The sequence below is a fragment of the Henckelia pumila genome, chromosome 4 (genome assembly GCF_033568475.1).
Source record: "Henckelia pumila isolate YLH828 chromosome 4, ASM3356847v2, whole genome shotgun sequence".
Taxonomy (NCBI): domain Eukaryota; kingdom Viridiplantae; phylum Streptophyta; class Magnoliopsida; order Lamiales; family Gesneriaceae; genus Henckelia; species Henckelia pumila.
The window spans coordinates 127,541,945-127,564,123 of NC_133123.1; the positions used below are offsets into that span (position 1 = coordinate 127,541,945).

Here is a 22,179-nt window from a genome sequence, read left to right on the forward strand (position 1 = left end):
GTCGTAGCGGAGCTGTGCCTAAGTTTTGAGGCAATTCGCCATCAGCGGGCTGACGACGGATGCAGGTATAGCTTTGGTCTCCTAAAATTATTTAGGAGTATGCAATAGCTTAGTTAAGGCTTTTAGAGCTTAATGAATGATGCATGGATATTTGCATTGTAGAGTTGATGATAGGCTTGGAACCTAGAGTGGGACTGCTAGGACTGCTTGTAGTAAGGTAAGTAAGTACTGACTGAGATTGCAAACGGGATTGCATGCTTATATGTTGCATTTGTGTGTGTCATATTATTATGCAGCATATGCATATCATATTGTGCCTGTCCATCTTTTGAGATGAGCCATGTAGGGCCGCTCAGCCCTGTCTGGACGGTAGATGTCTAGGCCCAGTGACTGACGGGTCATGGGTGACTAGCATCTGGGGACACGGTCCACGTCCTGTAGGAATGAGCAGTGTACGCAGGGTTTGCTCCCCGGGTTGTACCACTCATGTCCTAGGCGCCATTACTGAGCCGTTGTATACAGTTATCCCAGATATGGATACCCGATCATTTGCATGCATCATATTTGTATGTTTTACCCCGTGCTTTTGTATTGAGCTTAGAGCTCACGTCCAGTCTTTTCTGTATACCTGGACACCCCTTTCGACGGGGCAGGTGTAGGTGCAGGTTTGAGCACCCGGAGCTTGGAGTAGCCAGCGACCAGTGAAGCCAGCAGGATTAGCTGTAGGTTTTGCCTTTAGGCTTATTAATTCGATTGGGTTGTATAAATCGAATTTGTTTAACCGGTTGTATTCTGCCGGTCTGTTTTTATTTAAGTCTTCCGCATCGATTTATTTAATGCATGTTTAATTATGCTCTTAACTCTGATTAGGTAGTGGATCCGGGTAGGGTCGCTACAGTTGGTTTTTTAATTGATAATTTAAAAATTAAAAAAAAATTCAAAAGTAATGCAAGTGGTATATGCTGCGCTAAAGGATGCATTGGCCGTTGCAACCTTTTTATTTATTTTTTTGTTTTAAATTAATATCATGTTTATTTATTTAATAAACGAGATTTGAGGGTACATACTAAATATGTTGAGTTTAATGATTTGCAAGACAACTAATTTTCAAATTGTGAGACAGTCTCATTGATATTCATATATATATATATATATATATATATATATATATATATATATATATATATATACTAGAGAGATGCACGTGCGTTGCACGTGACAAATCATGAACGATGAATTTTATAGACAAAATATATATAAATATCGAATAATGTCTGAAGAACACGAATAATATTAGAAAACGTGATATTACATGTACGCTAATATTTGTATATAAATTTTTACATCACAAAAAATTCAATACAAAATTTTCATTTGTCAAATCTTATATAAATTGAAAACAAAATCTGTGATATAATAGTAAAATCAAACGATATAATCGATGTAAATATCGATGTACATGATATTGGATCTTGATCATATAAGTTACTTAAATACACCATCTTCGTTGGCTCTTGAACGCCAACATCTTTTGAAACTGGTACTGATGGAAGGGAAAGATCTTGGGGATGTGTGTATGATAATAGTATAGTTACACTGACGTCGTATCCAATAAAACATTTTTTGTTTCCAATTACACTTTATTTCTTTGTGAAATCAAAGAATGACATGACTTTTCTCAGCACATTTATTACATCTTAAATAAATAAAAATGTTAAGAAGTGGTTGATCATCTTATCTTGATTTCTCGAACCAAGAGATCCATGAATAAGGATCTTAATTGATGCATATATATACAAATGGTCCAATTGGGGTAAGAATTTCCATGGAAATTTGGAATATTTAAGTTTCTGAGCAAAATGACTGTTTTTAATAGTGTCAATTCAATTGATTACGTATTAATCAATATTCGATTGATTGGTTTGTGGTTATTGAAAAAAATTATTTGTGTAATTCACTTCGTTTCTTTTTATCCAAGTGAAATATTTTTTCCATGTAGTCTAAATTAATAATAACAGTACACTTATCTTTATTTTCACTTAGGTGAATGTAATCTCACTACATCTTTTGAAAGCCAAATTTAGTCACGATATTGTTAGTTTCTCTAGTAGTTCTGTAACAGGCTTACCTCGTTGGAATGTTAGCTCAAAACTCGAGTTAATATTTGCATAATTTGAGTTGATGGTTTTGACAAAGGAATTATATACGATATAATATTTATTTTTTTCTAATAATTCTTGAAAATATGATTTATTATTTTTAGGAAAATAAATTAATGAATCAATAATCGGAGAGTCAACCAATGGTGACATTTAGCGTATAACAAGGTAATTAATTTAGATTCAGAATAACATACCACAATGATGAAAAATCATCGTAAATCAAGAGTATAAAATAAATTGATAAAAATTAGTATGAAACATCAAGTAAGAAACAAGTTTCATTTCTCGAATTGTCTTCATTCATTGATTGGTGGATATGTACTTTGTAACTTTGCCGAAGAACAAGAACCTCAACTTCTTTGTTGTCCAGTTTGAGTTGTCAGGGGTTCAAAATTTTTATTTCTAGCCTATATTTTTAGTTGTGTAAAAAAAAAAAATAATTTATAAGTGATAATGTGAATCCAACAACAAATAAGATAACAAACGTTGAGTTTCATGATTTGCTAAATATTTATAATTTAGTAAAATCAATGCAAGAGATCGATAATTATTACGTTCTCTATAATAAATTCAAAATTGTATACACGATGAAATAAGTATAAGTAATATTAATTTTTAGAATATTATATATACAAATACAAAAGCCGAAAAGATCATATGTTGTGTAAGAGATATCATGGTTCATAAAAATATCAGAATCAGATGTTGTCACTAGGTGTTGACAACATCCTACACAACATGCAGCGGAAATATTAAAACATGAATAGTAACAACAAACCAACAATAAAAATACTCAAGAGTAAATATGCACAAGTACTAAAGTAATAAAAGGTTGCACATACAAACAGATTCAGTTGTTGTCACTAGGTGTTGACAACATCTTTAATAACACATTGAGTAACATGCATCATAATTTATGAAAACATGAATAAAATAGATAAGCAACCAAACAAATCAGACTCAAATATTTAAGCAAGAGTATAAAATACTCTTGCAGCGCCTCAGGGCAAAACTTTCACTAGAAAATATTCAAAGAGTTTTACAAACCCTAAAACTATTGAATTGTTGTAAATATCAATTTTATCAAAACATATGAGAAAATAAAGAATTAAACAAATAAAACAACTCTTAAAAGTCTACTGAAGGTAGACAAAAAACTTCAGCTTTTATATGATTCTCCAGATCTTCTATGCGTATGCTGAAGTCTCTCACAATGTACGCTCAAAGCTCTCTTGTTCGTCTCACTCTCTCTTTTATTTTGTACGCTTAAATCTCTCTTCTACGGCTTGAGATCTCTCTTCTCTTCTCTCTCTAGTTTTTCTCCAAGCCATTTGAATCTCTACGCTTTTCTTCTATTTAAGCGTGTAAACTTATCTTCAAAAAAAGAGGCTTGATCTTGTTTCCTTAATTCAAACTTGAATCTACAATGATAAGGAAACAAATATAAGTTAGGAGATAGAGATATATTATGATAAGTGCATAATATCTCCTACAAAATAATCAAGTAAATATAGAAATATTTAAGCTCTTTAAAATATAAGAATATATCATTCTATAATCCAATATAAAACAATTTCTATTTAAAATATCTCAACCAATAAGATATTTAAAAAGATCTAAACTTCAAGTCCAAGAAACCATATTTTAAATATAGAAATATTATATTATCTCAATTCAAATCAAAACTATTCCTAGTTTAAAATATATCAAGCATATAAATAAGAAACACAATATTAACTATCAATCCTAGAAAGGAAAAACACATTATTATAATCTTTCAAAACATGGAAATATATCAAGGAATAATTATCCTTTCAATCTCTCCCTTTTTGCCTTTCTAGACAAAAAATCTAAAACCAATTCAGCAACTTCCCCTGAATATTAATTCTCAGAACTCCCCCCTGAGTTCAAACTTCTCAAATCAGTTCTCCCCCTGAATTTGATCTTTCAATTCTGAGTGTTGTCAAGAATGTTGGCAACAACTGCACACAACAATTGGAGATATCAGAAAATACTTAATACATATTCAGAAGTAAATCACAAAACACATTTAATCAATTGAGCATACATCACAACTATCCTGAATATCAATTCTCTCCCTGAATATGAAAATACATTTTCCTCCTTAGTCAAAGCATTGATGTTGTCGAGGATGTTCCCAACACCTCCTCACAACACTTAAGTCAGAGTAGAAATAAAACTTATAATAAGAAATCAGAGAGTTATAATCAAACAAGCTAAAAATTGATTAGAACCATATCAGAGCAGAGCAAAATAAAGATAAACCACAAAAAACTAAAACTTATTGCTCTGTGACAATCCGTCATTTGCTTCGCCAGAACTAGATTCTTTTCCATCACAGTCAGAGTCATTATCTTCTCCATCAGAGCTAGAGCCACCAGATTCAACATCTTCTCCCCCCTTTTTGTCCAGAAAAGGTACCTACACCAAGAAAAATTCGATATTAAGATAGACGAGCTTTATAGTAAGCAATGTCTGCTTTGGCTTGCAAAATCTTCTGTTCAACATGAAACATCTGGATTGAATAAAGATAGAATCCAGCTGTTGAAGTAGGAGGAACAAATATGGCAGTGATAGGGAAGGTGTTGGCAACATCTGCCACAGCATCTGCAGCAACACTTGTTTCTAACCAAGGTAGGTCCAACTTCATGTTACCTCTAAGTAATGTAGGAGCTAACTTCAGTATCTCAACAACAACAGATAAAGGCTCATCATCATGTTTTTCAAAATATTGAGATACTATCACAGCAAATATCAAAGAAGGAAACAAGATCATGTAAGATACCAACCCACAGTTTGCATATTGCATAACTGTAGTAAAACACAAGCTTTCCAAAGTTCAAAGCTGCTCCAGTTCCTATAGTAAACAACACACCAACTTGTTGTTTGGTGACAAAGATGGAATTTGTGGACGGAGTCCAAGTCTTGATTGCAGTCTTGAGAAGAACATAATCTATCTTATGAGAGCAGGCTGCTCATCTTCTTCCACCTCGGGTGAGTTAAAAAATAGATTAATCACAGTAGGACTAAACTCAAAAATCTGAACCCTCACATGAATTTTTCCAAATTTTGCGAAAGATGGTTGGACACAACTTCAGTCAAATTGCAGTATAATTCCAAGACCATAGGTCTACAGTAAGGAGTAGCATATGTCACAGTTGCAAACATATTTCTGAGATGGAAAATTCTTACCAGATTTTGTGCGCCATATGCTTCCAAATCAATGATGTGATCCTCAAATAAGTCACAATTGGCATAATGTTGCCAATCGTTTACAACATTCTCAGTAAAAAAAAAAACAGAGGAATAGGATTGGCTTATTCGGTAGTCTTCATCCAAGGTGTTGTCCAGAGTGTCAGCAACACCTTTAGAAACATCTTCTGCAGAAACAGCAACATCGACTTCCTACAAAAAGTTGCAGCAACAGTGACAGTAGCCAGAAAATTCCGAATTTTGAAAAATTTTACCATATTCAAATATTCCTCATCTAAGATGTCAGCAAGAATGTCAGCAGCATCTGATGCAACATCTGCTTCTGAGGCAGATTCCTCAGAGAATTCATCAGATAATGCATGGGATGGATCATCAACAGTAAAAATGACCATCAAAGATGGATCAGCAGCATTAACAATGACCATAAAATATCTCAATTTTAAAAAAATCATCCTATAAGATGTTGTCAGAGGTGTTGTCAACATCTGGCTCAACATCTTCTTTGTAGCCCATCTCTGTTTGAATATCAGTAAATCAAAATTTTTTCGTGCCATAAAATTTTGTACAGTTAGAATAAGAAGAGAATAATTTCACAATAATGCAAGGACCGACAAAATTCTGTAGAAGTGATAATGTGGTGAGGGTGAGCAAAGAGTAACAAGACCATAAAATATTCTCATGATAATATCAAATCTAAACAACAAACCCTTCACCTATTAATCACTCGGTCGCAGTTAATGTTCCCTAACAGTAACAATTGCCAACATAAAATGGAGTTTGAAATCATTATGGCAACAAATTTTGGAATTAAGGCAATAAATCAAGCCAATTTATTTTCACAAAAATTCCATAAATAAAATCCACATCGAATTTAACTCCACTAAAACACTTTCAATCACTAAACAATTTGAAATATTAGTGGATAGAGCAAATCATTACATTTCGCTTATTTTCGAACTTCAAACTTCTCAGCAAGATATATTCACCATAAAATAAATATGCATGCCTTAATTATGTCTAAAAACAGAGTGTAACAATGCAATAAAATACAATCACATGCAAAATAATATGTTGACAAGTGAGGTGTTGTCCACGATGTTGGCAACATCTTCCAGCAACACCCTAAGATTCTCAAAAATTTTATTGCCAGACATCCATTAAATTCATTATTGCAGAAGTGGTAGCCTGCACACTAAAGGAACAATCTTCATTAAACTCCTTTAGGTAGCTTTTTTCATTCTGATCTTCAATCAAATTTGATGATTGAGATGATTGAATTTTTACCATTTTGTTATTTAGAGTTTCTGATTTTGCAAAATCACTTTTCACTTGGGACAAGATCATGGAATACACGAACATCCCTCCACTACTTAGCAATTTTGCAAAATTACTTTTTACTTGGGACAAGATCATGGAATACACGAACACTCCTCCACTACTCAGTAATTTTGTCAGAACTCATTATCTATTAAGCTTCATTCGACTGTAAAAATATTTTTGCAGAGAATCCTGAGTGAAAACTGGTCAATGGTTACAAAGTATCCAACACATCACAAAACAGAATGAATGCATGAATGAAACATGCCTAATGATCCTAAAGATGCACATGCATGAAAAGGTGTTGTCGCAGGGTGTTGACAACTCTCCAGACAACATCTCAGTTCTGTCTATAATGCACACAAATTGAGAGACTTCCTTAGACTGGAAAATCTCTCGAAATCCAAAATTTTGGTGAAAATATCAGCTAATTATCAGTTCTAATAAGCTCAATACATCATGCCTTTCTCGACCAAATCTCTAATGAAGTGATGTCAAATGTCTATGTGTTTGGTTCGAGAGTGTTGTACTAGATTTTTGCATATATCAATAACGCTTGAATTATCACAGTACACAAACATACAACTAAACATGATATCAAGCCCAGTAGCACAAAAAAAAAGATATTCCAATTATGCTTCTGTAGAGGGTGTTGTCAATACCTTTGGCAACATCTTCCCTCGATAGTTTTTCACTGACCTCATTGGTGTACACATGTGTTTACAATTTTCATTCAAATAATTTTTCACAAGATTTCAAACATACTGGATTTGACACACAAATTCCACCATGCATTTGTTTCACTTGAAAATCCAAGAAATAATTCAATTCACCAACCAAACTCATCTCAAAAGTAGACGACATGCACTTCACAAATTCATCAACAAGTTTTTCACAAGAAGCACAAAAGATTATGTCATCCATATAAACTTGCCAAATAAGAATATTACCTTGAGACTTTTGCACAAAAAGTGTCTTACATACCTCACCTCTTTTGAATCCAACATTGAGCAAGTATTTGGTTAATCTTCCATACTATGCACGTGGTGCTTGCTACAATCCATACAGTGCTAACCATTTTGGGTTCACTGTTTGACACAAAGCACGAAAATCTTACCTGTGAAAATGTGGAGCTCATGAAAACTAGTCCAACCATCTTTCGATAATCCACATTTTCTTTCCTTCGGGTTTACATATCTGATAAGTGCAAATTTTGCACATATATTTTATATGATTTGAATTGACTTTTGTGATGTATCGAACGATATTATGCATGTTTTCTTGTTATTTGTGTAGTTGCAGGAATCTAGGTAACAATCAATTTTTGTTGAGAAAATGAATTAAAAAATGATGGAATAAGATAATTTAAGAAGAAAAGATGAAGCAAGTCAAGCGCACCCGCGCCCTGTTAGGAATTTCCGAAGAATTTTGGCACCCGTATAGCGCACTCGCGCCCATTTAGCAGCGCACCAGCGCTATCATGTATTAATCACGGCGCACCCGCGCCGGTGGAGAGCGCACCCGCGCTGCGTAGTCTCCTAAAATTTGGAAAGTCTCTAATTGTGGGGACCTCGGGTTGCTAATCTCATTGTAGGGTAATTAATGAACAATTAATATACATTAAACAACAATTAAAGAAACCAAGAGCAAAGTAAAAAAAAAAAAAAATTTCAAATCTCATTGCCTCGCTCGATCGGTGAAAATCACCCGATCGAGCGAGCACAATTACTCTGCTCTCGGTCTGGAACAATTTTGGCCTCGCTCGATCCGTCAAATTCTGCGGATCGAGCGAGCCCAAAAGCTCAGACCCTCTGATTTGCATTTTAAGGGCCTCGCTCGATCCGTCAACTTCCACGGATCGAGCGAGCTCAATTTCCAGAAAAACTGCAGAACTTATTTTTGCTGTCAAACTCGATTCCTTCTTTCCTTAGTCTGCAAACAAGGTTCAATACATGAAATAACAAGTCTAAAACATGCATATATTCATAGAAACAAGATCATAAGAATCTCTACATGCATTTATTACATCAACAAGTCTCTAAAGATCGATAAACGACAACAAGTATCCCATACTTCATACATGTAGTTCAAAACCAACAAGTCTCAAGTTCGATGCTTCTAGACTTAAACGACTTTATCTACAACCCGAGTCCTCACGTGCTAGACTCTCTCCCAGCTGTCAATTACGTCGATGACAAGCTCCTGCCCCATCTGTTGTCATGCACACATACAAAACAAGACAACAGCCGGATAAACTCCGGTGAGAAACAATCTCAATATAACCAACATATAGAAAGCGTTAAATAAATCATATCGACTCTATTTAAAACTCGACTCAACAAATAGAGTACGTAAACGCTTCCAATACGAATTTATTCATATAACTTCGAAGCCATCAAGATTCATAAATGATCTTGACATGGATATCCATCTATCGAAATCATTTCGGAATTCGAAAATAAGGTTAACCACAACCTTGGCATAAAATCAATTCAAACTAGCATCATATCAACTCGAATATAAAGATCCACTACCTGAGATGGATCGACAACATAACAAACAAATCGAAACATAAACAAGTATGTGATTTTTGCGGGCAAACTCAAAGATATTCGTTCTTGAGTTTCAAATCCCCTACTTCGCGATGTCGTCATTATACCTTCGTTTAATTCGATTCTGAACTCTTCAAATCTGAAAGATACAATCAAAATACACACATCAACTTCATATCAAGCTATCGTATCAAAATCGAGTCGAAAACCTCATAAGATCATTGAGCAAACTCATTTCAAACCTCAATCAACTTCCTTCGGTTCAAAGTCGGCGTCTCGAGTTGTTGGCCTTCCAAACTTAACTGAAACGGAAGAATAAAATTCCATAACATTCAAATCATCAAAATAAATGTTTCATCTTAGCTATCAAATATCAAAACAGTCCAAAACTCGATTAAACGACGTAGCGATTCAAAATCGGTAACCGACGTAATCCCGACTTCGAAACTTGTAACTCAAATTATATATATCAGCATATAACGTCTAAAACTCAGTCACATAACATCATAGCAGCAACTAAACTCATTGATATACAAGCTAGAAATCATAACCAATCCACTCAATCATCCAACTTTGATCCGGTGTCGAAACTAGAAGCGATACAAATGCAAGAACATAACCAAGAACTCAAAATCTGATATCTGCTTCATACTGATTTCGAAATCCAAATAACATAACATAAAACTTACACGAGATCGAAGCCCTCGTTGTAAGGATTCCAGAACAATTTACGGAATCGAAATCGGATAACCGGTTCAAAAGTTACGAGACTTTGAAGATCGGAAAATCAAAAGCTAACGAAAGCTTACGGCTTGCCCTGTTCTTATTTCTGAGAATTTTACTTCTTACACGTATACATGCTGATTATTAAGAATAAAATCGGATAGCTTCAACTAAAATTGCAATTTAGTCCCTCAATTCTTCACTAATTGCAATTTGGTCCTCGGCCCTTATTTCCATTCAATTTCAATCCTAAATAATTTAAGAATATTAGAATTTAAATCAAAACTCTAAATATTCCCAAATTAAATATACTTGGATTAAAAATTTGGATTAATATTAATTAATCCCGGGCCTTACATTTCTCCCCCACTAAGACATGAGTTCGTCCTCGAATTCATAACAGTATAGATATGCAGTCCGTATGCTCATAAGAATAAAGAATAACTGAAAATTGAATAAGAACTCACATCAGTGAAATAGATAAGGAAATCGTTGCTTCATATCTTCTTCGACTTCCCACGTTGCTTCTTCAACTCCGTGTCTATTCCATTGAATCTTCACCAATGGAATCGTCTTCGTTCGGAGTTGCTTTATCTTCCTATCAAGAATCTGAATGGGTTGCTCAAAATAGCTAAGAGTGTCATCCAATTCAGCTTCATCAGAGCGAATCACATGAGATGCATCAGATATGTACTTCCTCAACATCGATACATGAAAGACATCATGTATTCCAGATAAAGACATAGGAAGAGTGAGTCGATAAGCAAGATTGCCTATCTTCTCGAGAATCTCATACGGCCCAATATACCTCGGAGATAATTTACCTCGTTTACCAAATCGAACTGTGCCTCTGAATGGTGAAATCTTCAGAAACACTCTATCTCCCTGATCAAAAGACAACGGCCGTCGTCGTACATTCGCATATCTGGTCTGTCTGTGCTGTGCTGTTCTCATTCTCTGCTATATCAGTTTCACCTTCTCAGTCATTTGTCTAATCATATCTGGCCCTAACTCAGGTACCTCAGAAACATCATCCTAATATAAAGGCGATCGACACTTTTTCCCATACAATGCTTCAAATGGTGCCATCTCTATACTCGTCTGATAATTGTTGTTATAAGAAAATTCCACGAGTGGTATAGAATCTTGCCATGTAACACCAAAATCAAGTACAACAGCTCTAAGCATATCCTCGAGCGTCTGAATAGTTCGTTCAGATTTACCGTAAGTTTGAGGATGATAAGCAGTACTTAAATGTAAGCGCGTACCTAGAGCTTCCTGTAGGCTATGCCAAAAGTGCGACGTAAACCTCGGATCTCGATCAGATACAATCGACTTTGGCACACCGTGTAATCTTACCACTTCACGAATATAGAGATCTGCCATTTGATCATGACGATAAGTCATTCGATAGGGAATAAAGCACGCAGATTTCGTCAATCTGTCAATGATTACCCAGACAGCATCGTATCCTCGAGATGATCGTGGCAACTTCGTTACAAAATCCATGGAAATGTGGTCCCATTTCCATTCAGGAATCGATAAACTCTGTAATAAGCCACCTGGTTTCTTCCTTTCAGCTTTCACCTGTTGGCAATTTAAACATTTCGATACAAATTCAGTTACGTCAGACTTCATTTGTTTCCACCAGTACTGACTCTTCAAGTCGTTGTACATCTTTCTGCCTCCAGGGTGAACACTGAAGCGACTACAATGAGCTTCGTTCAGAATATTCTATCTCAAGTCTGCAATATCGGGAACAACTACTCGGTTATTCACATACAAGATATCATCGTCACTAACCTTGTACTCAGACTGATGTCCTGATCTGATCATTTCAATTGATTTTTGCACATTCTGATCAGTTTTCTGTGCTTGTTTGATACGAATCAGTAACTCTGGCTCAGCACTGATTGCATATACTCTCATCGGCCTTCTATCTGTCTCAAATACATACCCAAAAATACAACAATCTTCAATCAAATTAGATACACCTACCGTAGACAATGATAATGCACATACCTTTCTACTTAGGGCATCCGCTGCTGCATTAGATTTTCCTGGATAGTATTTGATTTCACAATCAAAATCCTTCAATAAATCAAGCCATCGTCGTTGTCTCATATTCAATTCAGATTGTGAGAACAGATACTTCAGACTTTTGTGATCAGAAAAGATTTCAAACTTCTCGCCATATAAGTAATGTCTCCAGATTTTTAGTGCAAAGACAATTGCAGCCAATTCAAGATCATGAATCGGATACCTAACTTCATGTGGTTTCAGTTGTCGAGAAGCATAAGCGACAACATGTCCTTTCTGCATTAAAATACATCCCAATCCCTGGTGAGAAGCATCACAATAAACAACAAAATCACCTGTACCTGTAGGGATTATTAGAACAGGCGCTGTAGTCAATCTCTTCTTGAGTTCAACAAAACTTCTTTCACATGATTCTGACCAAATAAATGGTGCATTCTTCTGTGTAAGCTGTGTAATAGGCTTCGCTATAGATGAAAATTCTCTAATGAATCGACGATAATAACCAGCTAAGCCCATAAAACTTCGAATTTTCGGCACAGATGTCGGTCTTTGCCAACTGATCACAGCTTCAACCTTACTTGGATCCACTGAAATGCCATCTCCTGAAATTACATGACCAAGAAAAACAACTCTTTGCAACCAAAATTCACATTTGGATAACTTGGCATACAATTTCTCCTCTCTTAATGTCCTCAGTACAATTCGGAGATGATTAGCATGTTCACACAGACTCTTAGAGTATATCAAAATATCATCTATAAAGATAATCACGAAGTCATCTAAATATCTTCGAAATACTCTATTCATCAATCCCATAAAAACTGTGATACCCGGTGCAGCGGAAGTTTAAAAATTTATTATATGGAACGATTCCATATTGGGTATCAAATCTTTACGATTAAATTGTGTGTGTAAAAATTAAATAACGATTATAAAATTTTTACCTTTAATCTCGAATCGAGATTTTGGACACCAACAGATTTCTCTGCTCTTGTTGTATCTCCCTGGAACCGATGGACGAACAGTTCTTCAATCAGGTCCACGAATAGAGATTTAATCCCTCTGATAGATTGCACTAGAAAATCTATCAGAAGTTTCTACGAAGAGAGTTAACGAATTTGATCCGTTAAACCAGACTGTAATTCAAAATCACAGGCTGGATTTTTGTCGAGCAGAGGGAGAAGGGGGCGGCGGCCACAACCAATAAAATTAGGGTTTTTGAAAATTATTTTTGTGACCTGTTGTCTGTAATTTCTGTACTGCAATAACTTATTTATAATGTAGGCCACTAACAGCTTAGGGCCCATTAGTCATAAGTTCAGGCCCGACAAGCAAAGCCCGCATGTTCAGAAATTAATATAAAATTCATCGTGACTCCGATTGATAAACCGATTTCACCAATGTGCACAGAAACCATTTCTGCACCTTTTAAAGTCAAGATAAATTTTTTTGAATCCGAATTCAGTGGTTTCCAAAAATACCCATCACTATGTCATTTTAGGAAATCTTACTCCTCTACTCATAATTAAGAAGTCCAACTTCTTTGTTCATTAAATTTAACTCTTTAAATTTAACTATCTCAACGGGGATTAAAAATCCATTACACTGTGTGACCCTCAATGGTTCAGGGATACAGCTAGCCGTGGGCTCACAACTCCTTGTGACTCGGAACAACAATTTCCGACTTGCCCATCGAATCATGGTAGAGCGCCTAGCAACATCGCCCCATGATTCCCTAGGTATCACTGATAGTGCCTGCAAGAACCATATAGATTTTGGTTAGCGTACAGTACGGTCCCTTCATCCAAAATATCCCGATCGAATCAACAACCATTGGTATATCGAGAGTCGCTCGAGATTCGATAACTATGAAATGCATCTTGAAGATCAAATAGTGACATCGCATGTGCTACTAAGAAACCATTTCTTAAATCACATCATGTACTCTGGCCAGAGATTCGTCACACTAATATCTCCTCAGATCGCATAGGATATCCACACTCGCAAGTATGTGGTGAATCCTTGACAACAAAGCATCGACTCCTATATGTGTTGTAACTGTACCCAATCCCGACACCTGATGACCCCAATAGAGTCGGTAAACGAGTCAAAGCACAGTACTAGCATATAGAGTCTCAATGATGTTTCAAGTAGTAAGGACTAATGGTGTACAACCAAAACCGCGGACTTTATCCACTCGATAAATGATAACCACTTGGAAAGTCCGGATAGGGTAGTTCGATCATTCATCATATGAATATCCATTTGCATGCTTCGAACATCTCTATGTTCCTTACCAATGAAACGTGGTACTCTGCATCGCAAATGCTAGTCTCACACTCGAGCGATCCTTATCCTTATTATCGGACGGCTCAATCGACTAGGAACAGTTTAGAACATACAGTGACTATAAGATGTGTTTCATGATAGACATCCCCATGTTCTACCACATCTTACATACACTATAGTATATTCAAGGTCTTTATCAAAACAACAATAGTATATCACAATATAACAATATGAAGAAAGATAAAGTCATTGCCATAAATAAAAGTGTAAATAATATTAAACAAAAGATTGTTTATACAAAGAGTCATCAAAGCCCTTAGCCACAAGTTGGCTCACTGGGCACCCACTCTTTCAAACTGCTGGTGCATTCGTTAGACCAAAAGGCATGACTATGAATTCATAATGGCCATACCTGGTTCTAAATGCAGTCTTAGGAATGTCCTCGTCTCTAACCCTCAATTGATGATATCCGGATCGTAAATCAATCTTCGAATATACTGACGAACCCTGCAATTGATCAAATAAATCATCGATACGAGGTAAAGGATAACGATTCTTTACCGTTGCTTTGTTCAATTGCCGGTAGTCAATACATAGTCTCATCGATCCGTCCTTCTTTCTAACAAACAATACCGGAGCACCCCATGGGGATACAATCGGTCTGATATATCCTTTGGCCAACAAATCTTCGAGTTGGTCTTTCAATTCTTTCAGTTCAATTGGTTCCATTCGATACGGTGATTTTGATATCGGCTGTGTACCTGGCATCAAATCAATACTGAAATCTACCTCTCTGTAAGGTGGCAATCCTGGAATCTCGTCAGGAAATACATCGGCAAACTCACTCACCACCGGTATATCAATCAATTTCGGACTAGTCTTCAACACATCCACGGCATAAATAAGGAATCCTTCCGCCCCTTTCTGTAACAAGTCAGTCATAGAAAGAACAGATGTCAAAGGAATTCTGGCTCGAGATCCCTTACCATAAAATTTCCATTCATCAGTTATATCAGGTCTGAACCTTACAATTTTCTGAAAACAATCCACTGTGGCTTTGTACTTGGTTAGCATATCGATACCGATTATGCAATCAAAATCAGATAAACCAAGAACGATACAGTCAAGCTCAACTTCATTACCTTCATACTGTAGTACAAAATTTCTAACAGACTTCACTGATACTATACCTTTGCCCAACGGTGAAGATATAGACACTACAGTAGCTAATGACTCAACAGGCAATGAATGCAATGCAACAAATTGTTCAGAGATGAAGGTATGCGACGCTCCAGTATCGAATAAAACATAAGCAGGATAACCATAAAGAAAACAGTTACCTGCAATCACATCGTCCGGTGCCGCTTGTGCTTGCTCTTCAGTCAATGCAAACACTCTTGGTTGTTGCCTTGGAGGTTGATTTACTGACTGACCTCCTCCTCTACTAGGTGCTGCAGGCTGTGGTTGAAAAGAGTGAACAGAAGATGGAGATTGACCTACCGGTCTCGATGTTCCTGTACCTTGTGCACATTCAGAACTTCATTGGGGACATACCCTCGCAAAGTGTCCCATCTTGTTACAAATGTGGCAGCTTCCAAATACTCCTCGGCATTGGTCATTGGTATGGCGACCACCACACTTGGTGCAATATACCTCAGACTTCTGTCCAGCTCTAGACTGACGGGAACTACCTGAACTCGAAGAGCTACTACCACCAGATCTCTTAAACTGTTTACTCTTGCCCTTGAAGAAGTTCTTCTTTCCACTACTACTACCTCCGGCTTCGAATCGAGGTGGCTGTGGAATCTGTGGTTGCTCTTCGGGTTGTCTCACTGGCTGTGGCACAAACTGTGCTCCTCTTTGTTTCAATATTCCTGCTTATGCACCCTTTGCTCGATTCAGAGCATCAGCAAAGGTATTCGGTCTTCCCGAATTTACAAGCGTAAACACGTCAGGATTCAAGCCATTAATGAATTGATCAGCTTGAGCTTCATCACTAACAGCAATATGAGGAGCAAACTTCAATAGGCTGGTGAATTTGGCAACATATTCTTCAATATTCAACTGCCCCTGTTGCAAACTGGCAAACTCTGCTCCTTTGTCCTTGCGATAAGACACAGGAAAGAAACGCTGATAGAAAGCAGTTCGAAATACAGACCAGGTAATAACAGTACCTTGATTCTCCAATGCTTTCTTCGTCGCTATCCACCAAATCTTGGCAAGACCATGCAGTTGATGAATTATCAGTCTCACACGACGATCATCTGTATAATCAATAGATTCAAATAACTGCTCAATATCTTCCAGCCAGTTCTCACATTCTATAGCATTCTCTATTCCTTGCAACTTCGGTGGTTTGAATGATTGAAATCGTTTCAAAAGTTTCTCCATTGGATTCGCATCACTGAACTCATCAGTAGAAGTACTACCCTGTCCATGTTCAGTCACTATCGCTGGGACCTGTGTAGCATTCGTTTGTTCTGGTTGAGTCGTAGCCAACGTCTGTCTAACTCTCGGTGCTGGTCGGGGAGGCATATCTGATAATCAAACAGATTAGTGTACAGTTCAATCTCAAATACATCAAATCTGTTGCAATCCACAATGCCTTCTTAAAAGATCGAATTCTGATTTATCCTCATCATACATGCTAATACTTCGATCATATAACAGGATAGCATGTAATTACATTGTATAGCATATTCTTCGCAAATTATCACAACATCATGTGACAATTTAATATCTGTAATCAATAAAGCATATACCATACAAGTATGAATGCAATAAATAAATCAGAATAGAAGACTCGATCTACCCGCTCATCTAGTTTCAGTCCAAGAAACTTATGCTCTGATACCACCTGTTGTGGGGACCTCGGGTTGCTAATCTCATTGTAGGGTAAATAATGAACAATTAATATAAATTAAACAACAATTAAAGAAACCAAGAGCAAAGTAAAAAAAAAAAAAAAAATTCAAATCTCATTGCCTCGCTCGATCGGTGAAAATCACCCGATCGAGCGAGCACAATTACTCTGCTCTCGGTCTGGAACAATTTTGCCTCGCTCGATCCGTCAAATTCTGCGGATCGAGCGAGCCCAAAAGCTCAGACCCTCTGATTTGCATTTTAAGGGCCTCGCTCGATCCGTTAACTTCCACGGATCGAGCGAGCTCAATTTCCAGAAAAACTGCAGAACTTATTTTTGCTGTCAAACTCGATTCCTTCTTTCCTTAGTCTGCAAACAAGGTTCAATACAAGAAATAACAAGTCTAAAACATGCATATATTCATAGAAACAAGATCATAAGCATCTCTACATGCATTTATTACATCAACAAGTCTCTAAAGATCGATAAACGACAACAAGTATCCCATACTTCATACATGTAGTTCAAAACCAACAAGTCTCAAGTTCGATGCTTCTAGACTTAAACGACTTTATCTACAACCCGAGTCCTCATGTGCTAGACTCTCTCCCAGCTGTCAATTACGTCGATGACAAGCTCCTGCCCCATCTGTTTTCATGCACACATACAAAACAAGACAACAGCCGGATAAACTCCGGTGAGAAACAATCTCAATATAACCAACATATAGAAAGCGTTAAATAAATCATATCGACTCTATTTAAAACTCGACTCAACAAATAGAGTACGTAAACGCTTCCAATACGAATTGATTCATATAACTTCGAAGCCATCAATATTCATAAATGATCTTGACATGGATATCCATCTATCGAAATCATTCCGGAATTCGAAAATAAGGTTAACCGCAACCTTGGCATAAAATCAATTCAAACTAGCATCATATCAACTCGAATATAAAGATCCACTACCTGAGATGGATCGACAACATAACAAACAAATCGAAACATAAACAAGTATGTGATTTTTGCGGGCAAACTCAAAGATATTCGTTCTTGAGTTTCAAATCCCCTACTTCGCGATGTCGTCATTATACCTTCGTTTAATTCGATTCTGAACTCTTCAAATCTGAAAGATACAATCAAAATACACACATCAACTTCATATCAAGCTATCGTATCAAAATCAAGTCGAAAACCTCATAATATCATTGAGCAAACTCATTTCAAACCTCAATCAACTTCCTTCGGTTCAAAGTCGGCGTCTCGAATTGTTGGCCTTCCAAACTTAACTGAAACGGAAGAATAAAATTCCATAACATTCAAATCATCAAAATAAATGTTTCAGCTTAGCTATTGAATATCAAAACAGTCCAAAACTCGATTAAACGACGTAGCGATTCAAAATCGGTAACCGACGTAATCCCGACTTCGAAACTTGTAACTCAAATTATATATATCAGCATATAACGTCTAAAACTCAGTCACATAACATCATAGCAGCAACTAAACTCATTGATATACAAGCTAGAAATCATAACCAATCCACTCAATCATCCAACTTTGATCCGGTGTCGAAACTAGAAGCGATACAAATGCAAGAACATAACCAAGAACTCAAAATCTGATATCTGCTTCATACTGATTTCGAAATCCAAATAACATAACATAAAACTTACACGAGATCGAAGCCCTCGTCGTAAGGATTTCAGAACAATTTACGGAATCGAAATCGGATAACCAGTTCAAAAGTTACGAGACTTTGAAGATCGGAAAATCAAAAGCTAACGAAAGCTTACGGCTTGCCCTGTTCTTATTTCTGAGAATTTTACTTCTTACACGTATACATGCTGATTATTAAGAATAAAATCGGATAGCTTCAACTAAAATTGCAATTTAGTCCCTCAATTCTTCACTAATTGCAATTTGGTCCTCGGCCCTTATTTCCATTCAATTTCAATCCTAAATAATTTAAGAATATTAGAATTTAAATCAAAACTCTAAATATTCCCAAATTAAATATACTTGGATTAAAAATTCGGATTAATATTAATTAATCCCGGGCCTTACACTAATTGAGTTAAAAAGGATTTTATAGGTTATTTGGAGAAACACGATGGTTGAGAGAGTTTTTCAGAGCATAACGACGACTATTGAGAGTTTTGGCTTGCACAAGAGCTCGATAATTTGGTACGAAGACTGAAGACGGCGACATCCGGCGACGGAGAAGCTTCATTCTAATTCGTTCTAGTTTCTCCTTGAACTCTATTTTTCTTAGTTTATGGATTGTTGGAAAAAAACATGTCTTATTTGATTTTGAATTGCGTTATGAACTAATTTCTTAGTCCAGAGGTAGACGGATCTTGACTGGAAACCATGATTGAGATAATTTGATTTATATATATTTATTTTCTTCGCATAGTTTATTTGTGTTTTTCTGATCTTAATGCTTTCAATTTACTGACCATAGATTGAATGATAATTTATTTAGAATCTATAACTCGAGAGAGGAGATTTTGAATACGACATAAGAAAATACATCTTTGGTTTTTATATTGTTCGAGAGGCATATAACTCCATAGAAGTCATTAGAAGGATTCTCGTGCCATTTATCAGGTTTAATAGTTGAACTTACATAGACATATTGAGTTTTCTATTGAATACGAATTTCTGCTTCACACTCGAGAGAGGTAGTAGAAAATAATAGGGATTCTTGGCTAATAAACTAGAAGAAATTATAATTGAACAATCATTAGAAATAAATTGTGGTGGACAGTCAAGTGAAGTCGAACCTCTAGCATTCATCGCTTATTGAATTTTCATCTCGTGAATTCGTGGTTATTGAATTTTATTTTTTGAAAATTTTAATCTTTTAAAACTCAACCATTTTCGTAGCTCTACATAGGATTAGGATTATATTAGTTGCAAATATTTGATATAATATCATTTATTCATTCTCCGTGGGATCGACTTGGACTTAATTCCTATATTATAACTTGACATCGTGTGCTTGCGAGCGAAAAACACCCAACAAGTTTTTGGCGCCGTTGCCGGGGATTGAATTTTATTTGATTTATATTAAATTGTGCTAATTAGTCTTAATATTGAATTAGAGCATTTTATTTTATATTTTTGGTTCTAATTTTAAATTTTTCCTGTCTATGCAGTTTATGCGAAAAAGCCAAAGTTATGACTCACTGCTCTTTGATCCGGAAATCGATAAAACTGCTAAAGCTTTGAGAAACACTAGAAGAGAAGAGTTGAAACAAATGGCTGAAGAAAGGGAACGAGTTGTCAATAATGCTCAGGTGCCGATCAGATATCACTTTCGACCGATGATCAATAATCATTATTCTGGGATAGCTCGGCAGAATATTACAACAAATAATTTTGAGTTGAAGCCAGTTTTGATTAATATGGTGCAGCAAAATCAGTTCAGGGGTGCAGCTACTGAAGATCCAAATCTGCATCTGCGTACTTTTCTAGAGATTGCTGACACAATGAAGATTCATGGTGTTACTGAGGACACAATCAGACTACGATTGTTCCCATTCTCTCTTAGGGAAAATGCTCGTAGTTGGTTGCAGTCATTACCTCTTGGGAGCATCACTACATGGGAGGACATGTCATCTAAATTTCTGACTAAGTACTTTCCTCTTGCCAAGTCTGCCCAACTAAAAATTGAGATCACTACTGTCCAACAACAACATTATGAGCTATTGTATGAAGCTTGGGAGCGGTACAAGGAATTTCTTAGGAAGTGCCCGAACCATAATTTTCCGGACTGGGAACAAATTGAGTTATTCTACAATGGTTTGAATGGGCCAACTCGTATTTCTGTGGATGATGCGGCTGGAGGTTCGATATTTCCTAAATTCCCTGCTGAGGCTTATGAGATGCTTGAGCAAATGACTGTTAACAGTTATCAGTGGCCAAGTGAGAGATCGACAATAAGGAAGCCTGCTGGAATTCATGAGGTTGATGCATTCACTGCTTTGACTGCTCAGATGGCTACTATTTTTACACAGTTGGCTTCACTGACCAAAGGGAATCAAAGTTCTACTGAGACAGCATCACAATCGACTGCCATAAATTCTGCTGATGGATTTGAGAGTGTGGAGCAAGCTCAATATGTGAACAACAGGAATTACAACAACTATCGAGGTAATCCTGTATCTAACCAATATCATCCTAGTTTGCATAATCATGAGAATTTTTCCTATGCAAACAATAAGAATGTGTTGAATCCTCCACCGGGGTTCAATACTCAGAATGGTGAGGGTAAGACATCTTTGGAAGATTTGGTGCATAATTTTATTTCAGTTTTCCATAAGATTTAAGAGGAATGAGAATAAGCTGGATAGTATGGAGACTCACTTGACCAATGTGAGCGCTTCTATAAAAAATCTTGAAACACAAATTGGTCAACTGGCGAATGCATTGAATAATCAACATAGAGGTGTGTTCCCTAGCAATACTGAGGTTAATCCAAGGGAGCAGTGCAAGGCTGTCACTCTTAGAAGTGGTAAAGAACTTGGGGTTGATGACCCAAAGGTAGTAGATGATGAAGAGGTTGAAGAGATTGTAGTGGAGTCTTAAAAGTCTGATAGCAAAAATTCCAGCAAGTCTGCAGTTGTGCCTGAGAAACCGCCAGTGCCAAAAGCTGTTCTGCCATATCCTCAGCGGTTCAAGAAGAAAGCGTTGGATGAGATGTTTTCTAAGTTTCTTGACATCTTCAAGAAAATTCATATTAATATTCTATTCGCTGATGATTTGGAGCAGATGCCACACTATGCTAAATTCATGAAGGATGTGATGGCGAGGAAGAGAAAACTTGAAGAGTTTGAAACAGTGAAGTTCACAGAGGAGTGCAGCGCCATCCTGCAAAAGAAACTGCCACAAAAATTGAAAGATCCAGGGAGTTTCACTATTCCTTATATTATTGGTGGTGCGACTGTTAATAAGGCATTATGTGATTTAGGTTCAAGTATTAATTTAAT

General features: G+C 36.4%; 1 non-coding gene across 1 annotated transcript; it reads right to left on the reverse strand.

The window, feature by feature from the left end:
- Positions 1-20,850: 20,850 nt before the first annotated feature.
- Positions 20,851-20,957, reverse strand: LOC140869885 (small nucleolar RNA R71). Its single transcript, XR_012146876.1, has one exon. It is a non-coding gene; the product is annotated as a small nucleolar RNA R71 (small nucleolar RNA).
- Between the last annotated feature and the right edge of the window lie 1,222 nt (positions 20,958-22,179).